The sequence below is a fragment of the Chiloscyllium plagiosum genome, unplaced genomic scaffold (genome assembly GCF_037043375.1).
Source record: "Chiloscyllium plagiosum isolate Xiang-an unplaced genomic scaffold, Cpla_swu_hap1 HiC_scaffold_42, whole genome shotgun sequence".
Classification (NCBI taxonomy): domain Eukaryota; kingdom Metazoa; phylum Chordata; class Chondrichthyes; order Orectolobiformes; family Hemiscylliidae; genus Chiloscyllium; species Chiloscyllium plagiosum.
In genome coordinates, this window is record NW_028270180.1 from 95,038,134 (window position 1) to 95,063,937 (window position 25,804).

The 25,804-nt window shown below is 52.7% G+C and overlaps 1 long non-coding RNA gene across 1 annotated transcript in view; it reads right to left on the minus strand.

The window, feature by feature from the left end:
• LOC148138010 (uncharacterized) overlaps window positions 1-25,804 on the minus strand; it is a 99,989-nt gene that overhangs the window by 42,610 nt on the left and 31,575 nt on the right. Inside the window, exon 2 of the long non-coding RNA XR_015754114.1 lies at window positions 19,643-19,777. This is a non-coding gene — a long non-coding RNA (uncharacterized LOC148138010). The remainder of the gene's footprint in view (window positions 1-19,642; window positions 19,778-25,804) is intronic.

Consider the following 25,804-nt stretch of genomic DNA (forward strand, 5'->3'; position numbering starts at 1 on the left):
AGACACAGCGAGGGAAGGACATGCACGCGCACATACACAGAGTGTGAGGGACACACACACACAGTGAGGGAGGGGCACACACACACAGCGAGGGAAGGACACGCACACACAGCGATGGAGGGACACACACACTCACAGCGAGGGAGGGACACACACACACACAGCGAGGGAGGGACACACACACACACAGCGAGGGAGGGACACACACACACACAGCGAGGGAGGGACACACACACACACAGCGAGGGAGGGACACGCTGAAACATGGAGCGAGGGAGGGAACATGGACACGCAGCGAGGGAGGGACACACACACACACACAGGGATGGAGGGGCAAGCACACACACGGCGAGAGGGAGGAAATGTGCACAGAAAGTGAGAGGGGCACGCACTGATACGGCGAGGGAGGGACACACGCACACACAGCAAGGGGGGGACATGCATTCACACAGCGAGGGGGATATACACAAAGAGCAAGGGAGGGACACACACACACACAGCGAGGGAGTGACACGCACATACAGCAAGAGGGACACACACACACACAAGCGAGGGAGGGACACGCACACATACACACAGTTAAGGGGATACACGCAGACACACAGCGAGAGTGGGACACACCCACACACACAGCGAGCAAGGGACACACAAACAGCGAGGGAGTGAAATGTACACATACACAGTGAGAGAGTGACACACACACACACACACACACACACACACACACACACACACACAGAGTGAGGGAGGGAAGGACATGCACACACACAGAGCAAGTGAGGGACACACACACACAGCAAGGGAAGGACATGCACACACACAGCGAGGGACGGGGACACACACACACACACACACAGCGAGGGATGGACACGCAAACACACACAGTGAGGGGATTACACACAGACACACAGCGAAGCAGGGACACACACACTGGGAGGGACGGGGACACACAAACGCAAAGCGAAGGAGGGACACGCACACATACACACAGTTAAGGGGATACACGCAGACACACAGCGAGAGTGGGACACACCCACACACACAGCGAGCAAGGGACACACAAACAGCGAGGGAGTGAAACGTACACACACAGTGAGAGAGTGACACACACACACACAGTGAGGGAGGGAAGGACACGCACACACACAGCGAGGGAGGGTCATACACAAACACACACAGCGAGGGATGGACACGCACACATAGAGTGAGGGACACGCACACACAGTGAGAGAGGGACACGCACACACAGTGAGGGACACGCACACACAGTGAGAGAGGGACACGCACACACACATACACAGCGAGGGTGGGGGACACACACACACACAGTGAGTGAGGGATACACAAACAGCGAGGGAGTGAAACGTACACACACAGTGAGGGAGGGACACACACACACACACGTACACACACACACAGGGAAGGAGGAGCAAGCACACACACGGCGAGGGGGTGGAAATGTGCATAGAAAGTGAGAGGGGGCACGCACACACAGTGAGGGGACTCACACTGACACGGCAAGGGAGGGACACACGTACACACAGCAAGTGGGTCATGCACTAACACAGCGAGGGGCATATACACAAAGAGCAAAGGAGGGACACACACACACAAAGCGAGGGAGGGACACGCACACAGCAAGCGAAGGACACACAAACAGCGAGGGAGTGAAATGTGCACATACACAGCGAGGGAGTCTCACACACACACACACACACACACAGTGAGGGAGGGAAGGACATGCACACACACAGAGCAAGTGAGGGACACACTCACACAGCAATGGAATGACATGCACACACACAGTGAGGGAGCGTCATACACAAACACACACAGCGAGGGATGGACACGCATACACAGAGAGTGAGGGACACGCACACACAGCAAGGGAAGGACATGCACACACACAGCGAGGGACGGGGACACACACACAGCGATGAAGGGACACGCAAACACACACAGTGAGGGGATTACACACAGACACACAGCGAAGCAGGGACACACACACTGCGAGGGACGGGGACACACACACGCAAAGTGAAGGAGGGACACACACACAAACACAGACACACACAGAACAAGAGAGGGATTCGCGCACACACAGCGAGGGGGAGACACATGCACACGCAGCGAGGGAGGGCCACGCACCCACGCGCACAGCAAGTAGGGGAAACTCACACATACACAGCGAGGGAGGGACACGGACACACACCCAGAGCGAGGGAGGGACACGGACACACACCCAGAGCGAGGGAGGGACACGGACACACACCCAGAGCGAGGGAGGGACACGGACACACACCCAGAGCGAGGGAGGGACACGGACACACACCCAGAGCGAGGGAGGGACACGGACACACACACACACACACACACACACACACACACACACACACACACACACACACACACACACACACACACACACACACACACACACACACACACACACACACACACACACACACACACACACACACACACACACACACACACACACACACACACACACACACACACACACACACACACACACACACACACACACACACACACACACAGCGAGGGTGTGACCACACAAACAGATATAGTGAGGGGGACACGCACACACACACACAGCGAGGGGGCCCGCACACTCACAGCGTGGGAGGGAGACACACTTACACACACACACAGAGGGAGGGAGGGATACGCACACACACAGCGAGAGAGAGAAACATACACACAATGTGATGGAGTGACACACACTCAAACAGCGAGTGAGGGACACGAAGTGAAGGGGAGACACACAAACACATACAGTGAGGATGTGACACGTACACACACACAGCGAGGGAGGGACACACACACACACACAGCGAGCGAGGGACTTGCTGACACACGCAGCGAGGGAGGGATGCGCACACACACAGCGAGGGAGGGACATTCACACACACAGCGAGGGAGGGACACGCACACACACAGCGAGGGAGGGATACGCACACACACAGCGAGGGAGGGATACGCACACACACAGCGAGGGAGGGATACGCACACACACAGCGAGGGAGGGATACGCACACACACAGGGAAGAAGGGACAAACAGACACACGGCGAGGGGGAGGGCATGTGCACAGAAATTGAGAGGGACACACGCACACAAAGCGAGAGAGGACATGCACAGGCACAGCGAGGGAGGGACACACGCTCACACAGCAAGGCGGGGCATGCACTCACATACCGAGCGGAGATGCGCACATACAGTGAGGGGGATATACACAGAGCAAGGGAGGGACACACATACACAGCAAGGGAATGACACGTGCACACACAGTGAGAGAGGGACATGCACACACAGCGAGGGATGGACATGTACATACACAGCGAGGGAGGGACATGCACACACACACACACACAGAGCGAGGGAGGGACACACACATACACAGCAAGGGAAGGACACGCGCACATACACACAGAGAGGGAGGGAGAGGCATACACAGAGCGAGAGAGAGACGCATACACAGAGCGAGAGAGAGACACATACACACAACGCGAGGGAGGGACACGCACAAACACATACTGTGAGGGTGTGACACATACACACACGCACAGCGAGGGAGGGACACACACGCACAGCGAGGGAGGGACACACACGCACAGCGAGGATGGGACACACACGCACAGCGAGGATGGGACACACACGCACAGCGAGGATGGGACACACACGCACAGCGAGGATGGGACACACACGCACAGCGAGGATGGGACACACACAGACAGCGAGGATGGGACACACACAGACAGCGAGGATGGGACACACACAGACAGCGAGGATGGGACACACACAGACAGCGAGGATGGGACACACACAGACAGCGAGGATGGGACACACACAGACAGCGAGGATGGGACACACACACAGTGAACGAGAGACACACAAACAGCGAGGGAGTGAAACGTACACACACAGTGAGGGAGACACACACACACACAGAGACACAGCGAGGGAGGGAAGGACATGCACACACGTACACACACAGCGAGGGATGGACACGCACACACAGTGAGTGAGGAACACGCACACACAGCGAGAGAGGGACACACGCACACAGCAAGGGAGGACACACACACACGCACACAGCAAGGGAGGGACACACACACGCACACAGCAAGGGAGGGACACACACACACAGCAAGGGTCACACACACACACACAGCAAGGGTCACACACACACACACACACACACACCCCGAGGGAGGGATACACACACAAAGCAAGGGAAAGACATGCACACACCAGCGAGGGAGGGTCATACACACACACAGGGAAGGAGGGACAAGCACACACACGGCAAGGGGGAGGGCATGTGCACCGAAATTGAGAGGGGGCACGCACACACACGGCGAGAGAGGGACACACACAGCGAGGGGAGATGCACACACACAGTGAGGGGGATATACACAAAGAGCAAGGGAGGGACACACACACAGAGCGAGGGAGTGACGCGCACACACAGCAAGAGGGTCACACGCACACACAAAGCAAGGGAGGGACATGCACACATACACACAGTTAAGGGGATAGACACAGACACACAGCGAGGCAGGGACACATACACACACACAACGTGAGGGGGACACACAGACCCACAGTGACGAAGGGACACTCACATACACTGCAAGAGGGACACACATACTCACAGCAAGAGGGGGACATGCACACACAGCGAGGGAGGGACACGCGAACGCGCGAGCACACAAACACAGGCACGCAGCGAGAGAGGGACACACAAATACATGGCAAGGGAGGAACACGCACACACACACAGAGCGAGGGAGAGACACACACATACACATAGCGAGGGGGCGACACATGCACACACAGCGAGGGAGGGCCACGCACACACACGCAGAGCAAGAGGGACATACACACAGTTAAGGGGATACACGCAGACACACAGCGAGGGAGGGACACACAGACACACAGTGAGGGAGTGACACTCATATACACATCAAGAGGGACACATACTCACAGCAAGAGGGGGACACTCGCACACACACACAGAGCAAGGGAGAGAAGGACATGCACACACAGCGTGGGAGGGACTCGCACACACAGCAAGGGGGGACATGCACTCTCACGCACAGCAAGAGGGACACGCACACATACACACACACGGGAACTGACACACAGCGAGGGAGGAACACGCACACACACAGCGAGGGAGGAACACGCACACACAGCAAGGAGGGCCACGCACGCACACAGCGAGGGAGGGCCACGCACGCACACAGCGAGGGAGGGCCACGCACGCACACAGCGAGGGAGGGACACGCACGCACACAGCGAGGGAGGGACACGCACGCACACAGCGAGGGAGGGACACGCACGCACACAGCGAGGGAGGGACACGCACGCACACAGCGAGGGAGGGACACGCACGCACACAGCGAGGGAGGGACACGCACGCACACAGCGAGGGAGGGACACGCACGCACACAGCGAGGGAGGGACACGCACGCACACAGCGAGGGAGGGACACGCACACACACAGCGAGGGAGGGACACGCACACACACAGCGAGGGAGGGACACGCACACACACAGCGAGGGAGGGACACGCACACACACAGCGAGGGAGGGACACGCACACACACAGCGAGGGAGGGACACGCACACACACAGCGAGGGAGGGACACGCACACACACAGCGAGGGAGGGACACGCACACACACAGCGAGGGAGGGACACGCACACACACAGCGAGGGAGGGACACGCACACACACAGCGAGGGAGGGACACGCACACACACACACAGCGACGGAGGGACACGCACACACACACACAGCGAGGGGACACACACACACAGCGAGGGGGGACACGCACACACATACACACAGCGAGGGTGAGACATACACACACAGCGAGAGAGAGACACATACACACAAAGCGATGGAGTGACACACACACAAACAGCGAGTGAGGGACACGCAGTGAAGGGGGGACACACAAACCCATATTGTGACGGTGTGACACGTACACACACACAAAGAGGAAGGGACACGCGCACAAACACAGCGAGCAAGGGACACACACAGCGAGCGAGAGGCTTGCTGAGACACGCAGCGAGGTAGGGACATGCACACGCACAGTAAGGGAGGGACACGCTCATACACAGCGAGGGAAGGACATGCACACACACAGGGAGGGAGCGACATACACAAACACACACAGCGAGAGGGGAAATGCACAGACACAGCGAGGGAGGGACACACGCACACACAGTAAGAGGGTCATGCACTCACACAGCAAGGGAAGATGAGCACACACAGTGAGGGGGGTATACACAAAGAGCAAGGGAGGGACACACAAACACAAAGCGAGGGAGGGACACGCACGCATACACACAGTTAAGGGGATACACGCAGACACACAGTGATGGAAGGACACTCACATACACTGCAAGAGGGATACACATACACTGCAACAGGGACACACATACTCACAGCAAGAGGGGGACACACACACACAGCGAGGGAGGGACACGAACACACAGCCAGGAAGGGACATGCACACACAGTGAGGGAGGGACACGCACACACAGCGAGGGAGGGACACGCACACACAGCGAGGGAGGGACACGCACGCACACAGCGAGGGAGGGACACGCACGCACACAGCGAGGGAGGGACACGCACGCACACAGCGAGGGAGGGACACGCACGCACACAGCGAGGGAGGGACACGCACGCACACAGCGAGGGAGGGACACGCACGCACACAGCGAGGGAGGGACACGCACGCACACAGCGAGGGAGGGACACGCACGCACACAGCGAGGGAGGGACACGCACGCACACAGCGAGGGAGGGACACGCACACACACAGCGAGGGAGGGACACGCACACACACAGCGAGGGAGGGACACGCACACTCACAGCGAGGGAGGGACACGCACACACACAGCGAGGGAGGGACACGCACACACACAGCGAGGGAGGGACACGCACACACACAGCGAGGGAGGGACACGCACACACACAGCGAGGGAGGGACACGCACACACACAGCGAGGGAGGGACACGCACACACACAGCGAGGGAGGGACACGCACACACACAGCGAGGGAGGGACACGCACACACACAGCGAGGGAGGGACACGCACACACACACACAGCGACGGAGGGACACGCACACACACACACAGCGAGGGGACACACACACACAGCGAGGGGGGACACGCACACACATACACACAGCGAGGGTGAGACATACACACACAGCGAGAGAGAGACACATACACACAAAGCGATGGAGTGACACACACACAAACAGCGAGTGAGGGACACGCAGTGAAGGGGGGACACACAAACCCATATTGTGACGGTGTGACACGTACACACACACAAAGAGGAAGGGACACGCGCACAAACACAGCGAGCGAGGGACACACACAGCGAGCGAGAGGCTTGCTGAGACACGCAGCGAGGTAGGGACATGCACACGCACAGTAAGGGAGGGACACGCTCATACACAGCGAGGGAAGGACATGCACACACACAGGGAGGGAGCGACATACACAAACACACACAGCGAGAGGGGAAATGCACAGACACAGCGAGGGAGGGACACACGCACACACAGTAAGAGGGTCATGCACTCACACAGCAAGGGAAGATGAGCACACACAGTGAGGGGGGTATACACAAAGAGCAAGGGAGGGACACACAAACACAAAGCGAGGGAGGGACACGCACGCATACACACAGTTAAGGGGATACACGCAGACACACAGTGATGGAAGGACACTCACATACACTGCAAGAGGGATACACATACACTGCAACAGGGACACACATACTCACAGCAAGAGGGGGACACACACACACAGCGAGGGAGGGACACGAACACACAGCCAGGAAGGGACATGCACACACAGTGAGGGAGGGACACGCACACACAGCGAGGGAGGGACACGCACACACAGCCAGGAAGGGACATGCACACACAGTGAGGGAGGGACACACACAAACACAAACACACACACAGCGCAAGAGAGGGACATGCGCACACCCATCGAGGGGGAGACACATGCACACACAGCGAGGGAGGGCCAGGCGCACACACAGCGAGGGAGGGCCACGCGCACACACAGCGAGGGAGGGCCGCGCACAAACAGCGAGGGGGACACGCACACACACACACACCCACCCACTGCGAGGGAGGGCCACGCACGCACAGTGAGAGGGACACACACACTCACACACACACAAACACAGCGAGGCGAGGGAGGGACACACGCACACTCACAGCGAGGGAGGGACACACGCACACTCACAGCGAGGGAGGGACACACGCACACTCACAGCGAGGGAGGGACACACGCACACTCACAGCGAGGGAGGGACACACGCACACTCACAGCGAGGGAGGGACACACGCACACTCACAGCGAGGGAGGGACACACGCACACTCACAGCGAGGGAGGGACACACGCACACTCACAGCGAGGGAGGGACACACGCACACTCACAGCGAGGGAGGGACACACGCACACTCACAGCGAGGGAGGGACACACGCACACTCACAGCGAGGGAGGGACACACGCACACTCACAGCGAGGGAGGGACACACGCACACTCACAGCGAGGGAGGGACACACGCACACTCACAGCGAGGGAGGGACACACGCACACTCACAGCGAGGGAGGGACACGCACACTCACAGCGAGGGAGGGACACACGCACACTCACAGCGAGGGAGGGACACGCACACTCACAGCGAGGGAGGGACACGCACACTCACAGCGAGGGAGGGACACGCACACTCACAGCGAGGGAGGGACACGCACACTCACAGCGAGGGAGGGACACGCACACTCACAGCGAGGGAGGGACACGCACACTCACAGCGAGGGAGGGACACGCACACTCACAGCGAGGGAGGGACACGCACACTCACAGCGAGGGAGGGACACGCACACTCACAGCGAGGGAGGGACACGCACACTCACAGCGAGGGAGGGACACGCACACTCACAGCGAGGGAGGGACACGCACACTCACAGCGAGGGAGGGACACGCACACTCACAGCGAGGGAGGGACACGCACACTCACAGCGAGGGAGGGACACGCACACTCACAGCGAGGGAGGGACACGCACACTCACAGCGAGGGAGGGACACGCACACTCACAGCGAGGGAGGGACACGCACACTCACAGCGAGGGAGGGACACGCACACTCACAGCGAGGGAGGGACACGCACACTCACAGCGAGGGAGGGACACGCACACTCACAGCGAGGGAGGGACACGCACACTCACAGCGAGGGAGGGACACGCACACTCACAGCGAGGGAGGGACACGCACACTCACAGCGAGGGAGGGACACGCACACTCACAGCGAGGGAGGGACACGCACACTCACAGCGAGGGAGGGACACGCACACACACAGCGAGGGAGGGACACGCACACACACAGCGAGGGAGGGACACGCACACACACAGCGAGGGAGGGACACGCACACACACAGCGAGGGAGGGACACGCACACACACAGCGAGGGAGGGACACGCACACACACAGCGAGGGAGGGACACGCACACACACACACAGCGACGGAGGGACACGCACACACACACACAGCGAGGGGACACACACACACAGCGAGGGGGGACACGCACACACATACACACAGCGAGGGTGAGACATACACACACAGCGAGAGAGAGACACATACACACAAAGCGATGGAGTGACACACACACAAACAGCGAGTGAGGGACACGCAGTGAAGGGGGGACACACAAACCCATATTGTGACGGTGTGACACGTACACACACACACACAAAGAGGAAGGGACACGCGCACAAACACAGCGAGCGAGGGACACACACAGCGAGCGAGAGGCTTGCTGAGACACGCAGCGAGGTAGGGACATGCACACGCACAGTAAGGGAGGGACACGCTCATACACAGCGAGGGAAGGACATGCACACACACAGGGAGGGAGCGACATACACAAACACACACAGCGAGAGGGGAAATGCACAGACACAGCGAGGGAGGGACACACGCACACACAGTAAGAGGGTCATGCACTCACACAGCAAGGGAAGATGAGCACACACAGTGAGGGGGGTATACACAAAGAGCAAGGGAGGGACACACAAACACAAAGCGAGGGAGGGACACGCACGCATACACACAGTTAAGGGGATACACGCAGACACACAGTGATGGAAGGACACTCACATACACTGCAAGAGGGATACACATACACTGCAACAGGGACACACATACTCACAGCAAGAGGGGGACACACACACACAGCGAGGGAGGGACACGAACACACAGCCAGGAAGGGACATGCACACACAGTGAGGGAGGGACACGCACACACAGCGAGGGAGGGACACGCACACACAGCCAGGAAGGGACATGCACACACAGTGAGGGAGGGACACACACAAACACAAACACACACACAGCGCAAGAGAGGGACATGCGCACACCCATCGAGGGGGAGACACATGCACACACAGCGAGGGAGGGCCAGGCGCACACACAGCGAGGGAGGGCCACGCGCACACACAGCGAGGGAGGGCCGCGCACAAACAGCGAGGGGGACACGCACACACACACACACCCACCCACTGCGAGGGAGGGCCACGCACACACAGTGAGAGGGACACACACACTCACACACACACAAACACAGCGAGGCGAGGGAGGGACACACGCACACTCACAGCGAGGGAGGGACACACGCACACTCACAGCGAGGGAGGGACACACGCACACTCACAGCGAGGGAGGGACACACGCACACTCACAGCGAGGGAGGGACACACGCACACTCACAGCGAGGGAGGGACACACGCACACTCACAGCGAGGGAGGGACACACGCACACTCACAGCGAGGGAGGGACACACGCACACTCACAGCGAGGGAGGGACACACGCACACTCACAGCGAGGGAGGGACACACGCACACTCACAGCGAGGGAGGGACACACGCACACTCACAGCGAGGGAGGGACACACGCACACTCACAGCGAGGGAGGGACACACGCACACTCACAGCGAGGGAGGGACACGCACACTCACAGCGAGGGAGGGACACACGCACACTCACAGCGAGGGAGGGACACACGCACACTCACAGCGAGGGAGGGACACGCACACTCACAGCGAGGGAGGGACACGCACACTCACAGCGAGGGAGGGACACGCACACTCACAGCGAGGGAGGGACACGCACACTCACAGCGAGGGAGGGACACGCACACTCACAGCGAGGGAGGGACACGCACACTCACAGCGAGGGAGGGACACGCACACTCACAGCGAGGGAGGGACACGCACACTCACAGCGAGGGAGGGACACGCACACTCACAGCGAGGGAGGGACACGCACACTCACAGCGAGGGAGGGACACGCACACTCACAGCGAGGGAGGGACACGCACACTCACAGCGAGGGAGGGACACGCACACTCACAGCGAGGGAGGGACACGCACACTCACAGCGAGGGAGGGACACGCACACTCACAGCGAGGGAGGGACACGCACACTCACAGCGAGGGAGGGACACGCACACTCACAGCGAGGGAGGGACACGCACACTCACAGCGAGGGAGGGACACGCACACTCACAGCGAGGGAGGGACACGCACACTCACAGCGAGGGAGGGACACGCACACTCACAGCGAGGGAGGGACACGCACACTCACAGAGAGGGAGGGACTCGCACACTCACAGAGAGGGAGGGACTCGCACACTCACAGAGAGGGAGGGACTCGCACACTCACAGAGAGGGAGGGACTCGCACACTCACAGAGAGGGAGGGACACACACACTCACCGCGAGGGAGGGACACGCACACTCACCGCGAGGGAGGGACACGCACACTCACCGCGAGGGAGGGACACGCACACTCACCGCGAGGGAGGGACACGCACACTCACCGCGAGGGAGGGACACGCACACTCACCGCGAGGGAGGGACACGCACACTCACCGCGAGGGAGGGACACGCACACTCACCGCGAGGGAGGGACACACACACACTCACAGCGAGGGAGGGACACACACACACTCACAGCGAGGGAGGGACACACACACTCACAGCGAGGGAGGGACACACACACTCACAGCGAGGGAGGGACACACACACTCACAGCGAGGGAGGGACACACACACTCACAGCGAGGGAGGGACACACAGACACACAGTGAGTGATTGATACGCATACACACACACATACAGAGCGAGGGGAGGACACACACACACTGCAAGAGGGGCACACACACTCACAGCTAGAGGGGCGCGCGCGCACACACACACATACACAGCGAGGGTGGGACATGTGCTCAGAAAATGAGAGGGGACACACACACACACAAAGTGAGGGAGGGTGACACGCAGACATACGCACAAACACACACACACACACACACACAGTGAGGGAGGGACACACACAGAGTGAGGAGAGTTACACACACAGCGAGGGAAGGGGACACACACGCATACACACACACAAACACAGAACAAGGGAGGGACACGTGCACACACAGTGATATGTCTTCTCGGACGTGTAATCGTCCAGTCTCACTCCAGTCTGCTCCCTCACAGGGTCACCGTCTCTGTGACTCCCAGGTACAACTAGGCCTCGATCCTCAGTGCTGATTTATATTCTCCCAGGTGTGAGTCAGCCTCAAGCTCCTGCTCCAAGTTACTCCCTCACACGGTCACTCCCTCTGTGACTCGGTGCTGGTTTCGAGCCTCCTGCTCTGCTTTTGAAACAAATCCAGGTCCCAGTCGGCCTCAATCCTCGCTTTTGATGTATATTCTCCCGCTTTGTGGGGCACTCGCTCAGGTTCTCTCCCCTTGTGACTCCCAGGTAATGGGAGGCTTCAAGCCTCAGCTGAGATTTATTACATCCCATTCCGCACTGCTCTCTTACAGGATCACCGTTGTGCTGGAAGACAATGGGAAAGAGGAGGATTAGACAGAGCAGAGGGTGTTACAGTGACTGAGGGAGCTGTAGGGGATGAAACAGGTTATCTGGGGAGCTAGGCAGACGTGCAGTAACTAAATAACGTTACTGGAAGATACAGCGAGAGTTGCAGACACTGAAGAAGGCAAAGGAAATAGAGAGATGGTGGCTTGTCCATGACGGAGCTTTGTAGAGTCTAAAGGGCTTCAAAGTTTGTGAGAAGATTTGTAGCTCGGGTGCTCGTTGTTGTGGTTCTGTTCGCCGAGTTGGGAATTTGGGTTGCAGATGTTTCGTCCCCTGTCTAGGTGACATCCTCAGGGAGCCTCCTGTGAAGTGTTTCTGTGATGTTTCCTCTGGCAACTATAGTGATTTGCATCTGCCGCTTCCAGTTCTTAGTTCCAGCTGTCCGCTGCAGTGGTCGGTATATTGGGTCCAGGTCGATGTGCTTATTGATTGAATCTGTGGATTAGTGCCATGCCTCCAGGAATTCCCTGGCTGTTCTCTGTTTGGCTTGCCCTATAATAGTAGTGTTGTCCCAGTCGAACTCATGTTGCTTGTCATTTGCGTGTGTGGCTACTAAGGATCGTGTCGTGTCGTTTCGTGGCTAGTTGGTGTTCATGGATGCGGATCATGAGCTGTCTTCCTCTTTGTCCTATGTAATGTTTTGTGCAGTCCTTGCATGGGATTTTGTACACTACATTGGTTTTACTCATTCTGGGTATCGGGTCCTTCGTTCTGGTGAGTTGTTGTCTGAGAGTGGCTGTTGGTTTGTGTGCTGTTATGAGTCCTAGTGGTTGCAGTAGTCTGGCTGTCAGTTCGGAAATGTTCTTGATGTATGGTAGTGTGGCTAGTCCTTTGGGTCGTGGTATGTCTTCATTCCGTTGTTTTTCCCTGAGGCATCTGTGGATGAAATTGCGTGAAGTTTGACCCCACCCCGCAGCTCACCAATAGGATAGCAACACACTGATAAACCTACAAAAAAACCAGGTTTGACCTACAGAGAATGAAACCTGAAAGCAACAAAACCCTCAGAATCTATGGACTACCTAAAGTGCACAAACCCGACATCCCACTCAGACCCATAGTATCACGACCAGGGACACCATCACACAAACTGGCTAAAGAACTACAGCAGAAACTGAAACACCTGATCTGCAGATCCAGACACTCGACACAGTCAACACAGGAATTCTTGGAAATCATCAGAAATATACACATAGACAAGGAAGTAACTATAGTCTCATTCGATGTAACGGCACTGTTCATCTCTATCGACAAAACCCTAGCCAGAGAAACAATAGCCAACCTGCTGGACATACAGAACAGACAACAGGACATTGAACCTATCAACAAAGACTGCATACTCAAACTAGTGGACCTGTGCCTCACAACACACTTCACATTCAACAACCAAATATATGAACAAATCAACGGCACACCCACGGGCTCACCCATCTCTGGACCCATAGCAGAAGCGGTAATGCAAAAATTAGAACAAACAGTCTTACCACAAATTCAACCCAAACTCTGGGTCAGATATGTAGATGACACCTTTGTAATCATTAAAAACACAGAAATAGAGATCACACACTAGATCATCAACGCCACACTCACAGGAATCCGATTCACTAGAGAGGAAGAAAATGATAACCAACTCCCATTCCTCGACGTGATGGTACAGAGAACACCGAACGGAGAATTCACCACAAAGGTATACAGGAAAGGCACACACACAGGCCAAGTCCTGAACTACGAAAGCAACCACCCCAACTCACACAAAATAAGTTGCATCAAGACACTGTTCAAAAGGGCCACAACACACTGCAGTACACCAGAACTGCAAAAAGAGGAAGAAGAACACCTATACAATGTATTCGCCAAGAACGGATACCCACACAATTTCATTAGGGATTGTCTGTATGGATTTGCTAGACGACTGTCCTCTGATATTGATGAGAGCAGTGCAGATGATCTGGTTTATATGGAGTTCATTAAGGTCTTTGACAAGGTCCCACATGGAAGGCTGGTCCAAAAGGGAAGATCCCATGGGATCCAAGATAAGTTGGTAAATTGGCTCCACAATTGTTGGAGGGTCTAAAGAGTGGATGGAATAAGCTGCCAGACCAAATAGTGGGGTCTGATAGAAATACATTTAATAGGCATGTGGATGGGTGTATGAATAGCAAAGGTTTAGAGTGATATTGGCAAAATTGTGGCAAATGTGACGAGTTACGTCATGCAGGAGTTGGTCCGAAGGCCCTGTTTCCGTGCTGTACATCTCTATAACTCAACGTCTTGAAATGAGTCCACATTATAGAAAAGGAGGTGCTGGAGGTTTTAAAACACAAAGGTAGATAAATCCCCAGGACCTGATCAAATGTATCTCAAGACATTGTGGGAAGCTGGCGAAGAAATTGTCGGGCCCCTAGCAGAGATATTTGTACCATAGAGTGCTATGTGTGATAGGCTGTTAGACGCGAGGGTGGCATTGTGGACAGTGAAGAAGGTTTTCTGAGATTACAAAGGGATCCTGATGAAATGTGTGAATGGCTGAAAAACTGTAGATGGAGTTCAATCTGAATAAATGCGAGGTAATGCATTTGGTACAACAAACACGGGCAGGACTTATACAATTAATGGCAAGACCTTCGGTATTGTTGTAGAACAGAGGAACCTCAGGGTTCAGCTACATAATTCTTTGAAGTTTGCAACATGGAGAGACAGGATAGTTTAATAAAAGGTGCTTACCTCACTTGCTTTCATTGCTCAGTCCTTTGGATATAGGAGTTGGGAAGTCATATTGAGGTTATACAGGCCATTGGTGAGTCCTCTTCTGGAATACTGTATCCAGTTCTAGTCGCCCAGTTATAGGAAGGATATTATTAAGCTGGAAAGGGTTGGGAGGAGATTTACTGGGATGTGGCTGGGTACAAAAGGCTTCAGTATAAAGAAAGGCTGAATAGGTTGGTATTTTTCACTGAAACCTGAATGTTGACAGATGACCTCATAGAAATTTATAAAATCATGAGGAGGATAGATAGAGTTCATGAGAGTTGTCTTTCCCATGGACAAGGGAGTTTCAAGACAAGGCACTACATTTTTAAGTTAGAGGAGAGACATATAAAAAAAAAGACATGAGAGGCACATTGTTACACAGAGGGTGGGATGTGTGTGAAATGAACTTCCCAAGGAAGAGGTGAACATGGGGACAATTACAATGTTCAAAAGACATTTGGATTAGTACAGGAATAGGAAAGGTTTGAAAGGATATGATCCAGGAACAGGCAGGTGGGAAGAGATCCGTTCTAGAGTATGGTTAGCGTTAACTGAACAGTGCGGTATGACTCTCTGACTATGATTATAATGTTGTGTCATCAATTAACAAAGACTGCAAGAGAAAGCCAGGGAACTACAGATTGATGAGCGAGACATCAGGGTGGGTCAGTTGTTGGAGGTTATTTTGAGAGGTAGGACTTACATGCATTTGGAAAGATAAGGCCTGATTATGGACAGCCAGCATGGCTTTGTGCATGGGAAAAAATGTCCCACAAACTTGACTGGAGTTTTCTCAAGATGTGACCAATAAGATAGATGAAGGCAGAGCAACAGATGTTGTTTCTGGCTTCCGCAAACCCTTGTTCAGGATGTAGCATGATACACTGGTTAGTAAGGGTAGATCACAAGGGATCAGGGAGAGCTAGCCAACTGGATACAAAATGGAATGACAGTGGGAGACAGAGGGTGGTGGGAGAGGGTTGTTGTTCAGACTGGAGGCCTCTGACCAGCAGTGTTCTGTAAGGATTGTGCACCACTTACATAAACAATTTGAGTGAAAATATAGTAATCCCTGTTAATATGTTTATAGATATCAAGATTAGTGGAAAAGTGGGCATGGAATATAGTTATCGAAGGGAATGGTAATCAACTGGGCCAAGGAATGAAAGATGGAGTTTAATTCAGGTGTTGGATTTAGTTCAGACAAACCAGGGAGGACTAACATGGGTAATGGTTGGGCCCTGGACAGTGTTGCAGAAAAGAGAGAGACCAAGGGGTGCAGTTACATTGTTCCTTGGACTGGCATCACAGGGCGACAGGGTGTTGAAAGCAGCAATTGGCACACTTGTCTTCATTGGTCAGAGCATTGAGTACATGAGTTGGAGATATTGGTAACACTGTCGTCAATATTTCTCCTGGGCAGAGGAGGCCACGGGGTGACCTTATAAAGGGTTATGAAACCATGTAGGGTCTAAGTAAGATGAATTGCCAAGGGTAGGTGAGTCCATTGCTAGAGGCATAAACGTGAGGTGAGAGAGCAAGGATTTAAAGAGGGAGCTGAGGGGCAACATTATCCACAGAGGATGGTGCATAGTCGGAATGGACTGCCAGAGGAAATGATAAAAACAAGTACAATTACAACATGGAAAAGACACTTGGGCAGGTACATGGAGAGGAGAAGATTTGAAGGGATATAGGCCAAACACAGGCAAACGCGACTCATTCCATTTAGGGAACCTTGGCCAAAGAGTAATGCCGCACACACACACACAGTGAGGGACAATATCCTGCATGGAGGTGCAGGTGAACCTGTGGCGGATATGGAAGTTTCCTTTGGGGCCTTGGAGGGAGGTGAGGGGGGGAGGTGTGGGCGCAAGTCTTGCACCTCCTGCAGTTGCAGGGGAAGGTGCCGGGAGTGGAGGTTGGGTTGGTGGGGGGGTGTGGATCTGACGAGGGAGTCACGGAGGGAGTGGTCTTTACCGAATGCTGATAGGGGAGGGGAGGGAAATATATCCTTGGTGGTGGGGTCCATTTGGAGGTGGCAGAAATGATGGTGGATGATGCGCTGTACATGGAGATTGGTGGGGTGGTAGGTGAGGACCAGTGGGGTTCTGTCCTGGTGGCGGTTGGAGGGGCGGGGCACAAGGGCGGAGCCCCCTGCCCCCTGTACTACACCTCCTCCCACCCTGCCCCCTGTAAAAACGCCATCCCATTCTCCCAATTCCTTCGTCTCCACCGCATCTGCTCCCAGGAGGACCAGTTCCAAAAACGTACAAACCAGATGGCCTCCTTCTTCAAGGACCGCAATTTCCGCCCCCGACGTGGTCGACGATGCCCTCCACCGCATCTCTTCCACTTCCCGCTCCTCCGCCCTTGAGCCCCGCCCCTCCAACCACCACCAGGACAGAATCCCACTGGTCCTCACCTACCACCCCACCAACCTCCATGTACAGCGCATCATCCGCCGTCATTTCCGCCACCTCCAAACGGACCCCACCACCAAGGATATATTTCCCTCCCCTCCCCTATCAGCATTCCGTAAAGACCACTCCGTCCGTGACTCCCTTGTCAGATCCACACCCCCCACCAACCCAACCTCCACTCCCAACCGCAGGAGGTGCAAGACTTGCGCCCACACCTCCCCCCTCACCTCCCTCCAAGGCCCCAAAGGAAACTTCCATATCCGCCACAGATTCACCTGCACCTCCACACACATCATCTATTGCATCCTCTGCACCCGATGTGGCCTCCTCTATATTGGGGAGACAGGCCGCCTACTTGCGGAGCGTTTCAGAGAACACCTCGGGGACACCCGGACCAACCAACCCAACCACCCTGTGGCTCAACACTTCAACTCCCCCTCCCACTCCACCAAGGATATGCAGGTCTTTGGACTCCTCCATCGCCAGACCACAACAACACGACGGTTGGAGGAAGAACGCCTCATCTTCCGCCAAAGAACCCTCCAACCACAAGGGATGAACTGGGATTTCACCAGTTTCCTCATTTCCCCTCCCCCCACCTTGTCTCAGTCAAATCCTTCGAATTCAGCACCGCCTTCCTAACCTGCAATCTTCTTCCTGACCTCTCCACCCCCACCCCAGTCTGACCTATCACCCTCACCTTGACCTCTTTCCACCTATCACATTTCCGACGCCCCTCTCCCAAGTCCCTCCTCCCTATCTTTTATCTTAGCCTGCTGGACAAACTTTCCTCATTCCTGAAGAAGGGCTTATGCCCGAATTTCGATTCTCCTGTTCCCTGAATGCTGCCTGACCTGCTGCGCTTTTCCAGCAACACATTTTCAGCGTTGAGGAGTTGGACCACAGGTTCTGTTTCCGTTCTGTATCCAGTTAAAGAGGATTACAGTACCGAAATAAAGCATGTTGTAGACACTGAAGCAAGTCACAGCGATAGGGATGGTAGTCTGGAATACAGTATGTTTCAAATATGCGGAGGAACTATCGGGAATGGAGCAGGTTACAGGGACAATTACTGTTATACGAGTTAAAAATGACTGAAGACACTGGTGCAGAAGCCATGCCATAGATACAGTGTTGCAGAGTAAGGGTCTTAGTACAGTATTGGAGGGAGAAAACAGAAATATCCCAGGCAGCATTCCCAACTTCTCGTCGGAGGCCTGCTTTAACCACTGTTGTACTCATACTCACTACGGCAGCGCAGGCCTGGATTGATAACACTGAACTCCCGATGCTGTCTCAGTGCAACATAAGTTAAAGTAGATGTGGTGATTGAGCATGGCGTGTGTCTATACTGTGTTCCCCATCCAGCACTGTATCTATATCATGTCTTGTTAGCCAATGTTCTGAGCCCTCTCATTGCTTTCTGCTCTGTGCACTGTGAGTGATCTTACCTCACTGCAGGATTTATTGAAGGCTCCAGATCTCCCTGCCCTTTGTCTCTCTGGCTGACCAACCATCTTCAATGGGGTGATGGATGAGACACACAGCAGTTGGGAAGTCTATTGAGTCAGCAACTTCCTGAGTACCTACAGGAGACAGTGAAATAGACGGAATGGGAAATTAGATTGATGCAGTGAGGGTTACACAAGGAGAATGGAAATGAGCCCCACAGAGATCTGAAAAATCCCAGTCTCCATCCCTGACCTGTGCGGTTGCGTCTCTTTGGAGTGGAGAATTCTGTTGGCTCAGGATCTGGAGTAACTGCAAGAGACAGACAGTGACAGAGGCAGCAATTGGACGCACATAGTGAGGGATACCACATGGAGAGAGACTAAGTGATATCACTGGAGTGCTGGAAGACTTCAGGATCACACAGTCATGTTGAAAGAATGGTTTAGCTTCATGTGTCAGTGCTCAGGGATGAGCAACCAGTGAGCAGGTGAAGTGATGGCCTAGTAACATTATTGTTAGGGAATTTGTCCAAAACCTCAGCTAACGTTCAGGGGAGGCAGGTTTGAATCCCATCATAAGATAAGGTGGAATTTAAAATCAATAATTTTTAAAATAGCAATTAACAATCCATAAACAAATACGAAACCATTGCTGATGTACAAAAATCCCAATCCCTTAGATTAGATTCCATACAGTGTGGAAACAGGCCTTTCGGCCCAAGAGTAACCCACTCACACCCATCTCCCTCGACCTAATACACCTAACATTATGGGCAATTTAGCATGGCCAATTCGCCTGACCTGCGCATCTTGGGACTGTGGGAGGAAACCAGAGCATCCGGAGGCAATTCACGCAGACAGGGGGAGAACGTGCAAACTCCACACAGTCGCCCGGGGCTGGAATCGAACTTGGGACCCTGGTGTTGTGAGGCAGGAGTGCTAATCACTGAGCCATTGTACTGCCCACTTGTCCTTTCGACAACAAGATCTGATCATCCTCACATGGTCTGCACGACATACCCACAGCAAAGTGTTTGCCTCTCAATTGCCCTCTGAAATGGCCAGGCATGCTACTCAGCTCATGGGCAGCTAGGGCTGGGCAATAAAGGCTGGTCAGCCAGAGACACCCACATCCCCGACCTGATTTATAAAAATATCCAATAGGATGGTCCCACTGGAGCCGTGTTGGGACCAGTGTCCTGACCAATCATGTCAGTAGGTTTAAGGACAGGGCTTTAAACTGACAGAGAGGATGCTGGGACAGGGTCCAGGTGAAAGCAGCTTTCCAAATCCAAAGAGAAAAGGTGAAGCATCAGAACAGCATGGGGATGTGGCTGAAGGCAAACAGAAAGGAACAGGAAGGGACAGCGATTCACTAAAACTGTACATCAGTGAATAGGTTTGTGACAGGAAATTGTGGGAAAGAGGAAATTATGTTCTTTTTTGAATGGACGAAGTCTTATCAATAAGGCAAATGGATTTGTGACACTGAGATAGAAGAGGTTTAGACACCAGAAAGATATGGTTACAGAGTGAACAAAAGGTGGACATAAATACTCAATGGATCACAACCTTGCGGAAACTCAGGCAAAATGGGTAACACTAAGAAAGGCATCACACGGAAAGCATTTGACCTCAGATCATGAAGTAGAATCAGTCTGAATGTAAATTCCGGCTACTACACAAGCAGCAGAACAGTTTTAGCCACCAAACAGCATTCCGTTGCTCATAACTGCATTACACAGGAACTCATTGGAATTTTTTTAACAAACACATTGTGATAATTTTGGGGAACATCAATATTCACAAAATGTGGGACAGTCACACTGGCAAGAGTGATATTGGAAGAGGAGTTCAGAGAATTAGTTTTCAGTATTTCTTTGAATAACACATTGTGCAACTGGCTAAGGACAGAACTATCTCAGAGCGACCATTGTGTGATGAAACTTCATGAATGAGTAATGTCACCTGGAGAGATCCTCTGGGAAATTGTGATAAAGTGCAATTTAAAGAAATATAAAGTTTTAAAGTGAATCACAGAAAGGACAAGCTACAACTAGAAACAAAAATAACCAATAACATGGGTTTGAGAGGAGAACTGACCAAGGTAAACAGGCTAAACAGACTGAAATATGTGCCTGTCAATGAACAGTGGAAAACATTTGAAGGAGCAGTGTGAAACACTCAACAAAAGGACATTCCACTGAAACTGACAAATCCTCAGCAAGAAATCTCCATCGGTCCTACACTCAAGTAAAAATGATCATATTAGATTATTGGGCTGAGAGGATCACCAAAAAGTACTTAAAATCCTGAAGTGAGAGAATGTTTTAGGAGTAAGTTTTAAAGAGTTTGCAAAGGGTCTGCTCGCAGGAGGAGGTCAGATGGAAGAGGGAATAATTGTCAAGGTTTTATGTCACAAAAGGAACCGGGGGAGGTGAAGGTGCTGGAGGTGGTAAGAGTGTTACAGAGAGGGGTCAGGGCCTGAACGGTGTTACAAAGCCAGTCTGAATTTCTGCAGCTGGAGGGGTTTGCAGAGGTAGGGAGGGACATGTGTATTTTTATTTATTCATTCATGGGATGAGGATGTCACTGATTGGACCAACATTCTTTGCCCCACTGCTAATGACCCAGAGTATAGCACAGAGTCAGCCATATTGCTGTGGGTCTGGTGTCACGTGCAGGCCAGACCAGGTTAGAATGTCAGATGTTCTTCTCTAAAGGACATAAGTGAACCAGATGAGTACTTCCTCTACTGGTCAACAATGCTTTTATGGTGGCCTCACCAATGTCTTGTACAGATACAACATGACATCCCAACTCTTACTCTCAATGCTCTGCCCAAAGAAGGTAACCATCCCAAACGCCTGCTTCACCAACCTGTCAACCTGTGACACCACTTACAACAAACTGTGTACCTGCATTCCTGGGTCTCTGACTGACAACACTACCCAGGGCCCGAACATTAACTGTACAAGTCCCACCCTGGTTTGTTTCACCAAAATGGAACACCTCACATTTATCTAATTAAACTCCATCTGCTATTCTTCAGCTCACTATCCCAGTGTACTATTCGTCCTGTTGTATCATAGATAACTTTCTTCACTGTCCACTTTACCAACAATTTCAGTGTCACTCAAAAAACTTATTTACCACAAAACCAATATTCCCATCCAAACCATTAATCCAAATGACAAACAACAGGGGACCCACTTCACCGCTGGTCACATGTCTCCAGTCAGAAAGGCAACATGCCTCCCATCACCCACTGTCTCCTACCATCAAGCAAATTTTGTATCCAGTTGACTAGCTCCTCCTGAATGCCATATCCTTTTTACACTGATCTGAACTTATTACCCAGTTTACCATACAGAACGTAGAACACAGAACAGTACAGCACAAGACCCTTCGGCCATGATGCCATGCCCATCTTTTACCCAACTAAGATCAAACTAACTTACATACCCTTCATTTTGCTATCATCCATATGCCTATCTAAGAGTCTGTTAAAATGTCGCATTACACCCACCCACCACTCTCTGTGTAAAGAACCTACATCTGAAATCTCCCCTTACCCATCCTCCAATCACCTTATAATTATGCCCCCCCTTGTACCATGTATGCCATGGGATAAAGAGGTCTCTCACTGTTCACTCTATCTTTGCCTCACACCATCTTGTTCACTTCTACCAAATCACACAACACTCTTCTTCACTCCAATGAGAAAAGCCTCAGCTCTCTCAACCTTTCTTCATAAGACATGCCCTCCAGACCCAGGTCGTATCCTGGTAAATCTCCTCTTTACCCTCTCTAAAGCTTCCACATCCATCCTGTAATGAAGGGATCAAAACTGAACACAATATTCTAATCGGGATCTAAACAGGGCTGTATAGAACTGCAGCATGACCTCATGGCTTTAAAACTCAATCCCCCAGCTAATGAAAGCCAATACAACATATTCTTTCTTAACAACACTACCAGCTTAGTGGCAAATTTGACGGATCTCTGTTCATGAAATCCAAGATCCATCTGTTCCTCCACACTATTCAGTATTCTGCCTTTACCCCTGTATTCTGCATTCAAGTCTCACCTTCCAAAATGCATCACTTCACACTTTTCCAGATTTGACTTCATCTGCCACTTCTCAGCCCAGCTCTACATCCTGTCAATGTCCCATTGCAACCTCCAGCAGACATCCAAACTATTCACACTCCACCAACCTTCGTGTCATTGGCAAACTTACTTACCCGCTCTTCCACTCACACATCCAAGTCATTCATAGAATCACAAAGAACAGAGATTTTTTGACATCTCCCTGCAGAAAACCACTGGTCACTGAGCTCCAGGCTGAATGATTTCAATCTGTCATCACCCTGTCTTCTATGGGCCAGGAATTCTGTATCCAGACATGCAGTTTCCCTGTATCCCATGCTCTGTACTTTCTCAATGAGCCATAAATGTGTTTTGTCACATTCTCAAAGGATTCAACAAGATTTGTGAGGCATGACCTGTCCCTTACAAAGTCATGTTGACTTTCTCTAATCAAACTATGGTTTTCTAAGGAATCATAAACCCTGTATCTCAGAGTCTCCAATAATCTGCACATCACAGACAGAAGACTGACAGGTCTGTGATTCCCAGGATTATCTCTATTCCCTTTCTTGAACAAGGCATGGCTGATTCACATAACCTGCACATCTTTGGGCTGTGGGTGGAAACCGGAGCACCTGTCGGAAACCCACACAGACATGGAGAGAATGTGCAAACTCCACGCAGACAGTGGCCTGGGGCTGGATTTGAAATCGCGTCCCTAGTGCTGTGAGGCAGCAGTGCTAACTACTGAGCCACCGTGCTGCCCCATGTAACTCTCTAGAGCCCTGCTTCTGATCCTTGGTTCCTCAAACTTAAGTTAGCTTCCTTCTTCCTCTTGACTAGATGTTCTACATCCCTTGGAACCTTGTCAAATGCTTTGCTGAAGTTCATGTGGACAACGCTGACTGCTCTGCCTTCATCTATCTCTTGGTCAACTCCTCGAAGAGTCAATCCGGTTTGTGAAACACGGTTTCCCACTCACAAAGCCATGCTGACTATCTCTAATCAGCCCTTGCCTTTCCAAATGTACGTAGCTCCTTTCTCTCAGAATCGCCTCCAACAACTTCCCAGCACTGGCTCACGGGGCTGTGATTTCCTGGCTTTTCCCTGCAGACCTTAAGTGATGGAATAGCATTAGCCACCCTCCAGTCTTCCGGTAACTCATTGTGTCTGTTGATAATATAAATATCTCTGTTAGGGACACTGCAATCTCTTCCCTAGCTTCCCATGAATATTCAAGGATAGACCTAATAAGCGACTGAGGATTGATCTACCTTTATTTGTTTTAAGATTCCAGCACTTATTCTTCTCTGTTGAGGATTCTTTCCAAGACATCGCTATTTATTTCCCCAAGTTCCTGAGCTTCCATGTCTTTCTCCACAGTAAATTCTGACAACACGATTTTGTCTAATATCTCACCTACCTCCTGATAGTTAAGGTGTCCTATTCTCTACCAAGTTACTCTTTATCTCTTATTGAAACTTGTGTAAAGGTTTCTGAAAATTCAAATAAACCGTATCCTCGGTACAACCACTCCTACATCCGTATCTATTCTGCTATTTATATTCACACCAATAAAAATAAAATCCAACAGGCTCAAAAACACATTCTCTTTTTCTTAAAAGTGTTTCTAAGGGTCCAGTTCATTGACATATCCTTTCAAACATATTTCAGCTCCCGACTTACTATCAGGCTAACACTGTTTGGTTTCAGACTGGCAGCAGAAAGGGTTATGGGAGTTCGTGTTTATCAATATGGAAAAGGTAGCTTACAGTTTCAACAGGAAATAGATGTTTTGGAAATAAGGAGGGTCGTGGGGACTGAAGGACATTATGGAGAAAGGGAGTGATGTGGGGATTGTATGAGGTTATGCATGTAGAGAATGCAGTGGTGATTGAAGAACATTATGGAGATAGGGAGTGCTGTGGGGCCTGAAAGGGGCCAAAGAGATCTGCAGGGCTGTTGGGCCTGAAGGAGGTTGCAAAGATCAGGATTAGATTAGATTACTTACAGTGTGAAAACAGGCCCTTCGGCCCAACAAGTCCACACCAACACGCCGAAGCGCAACCC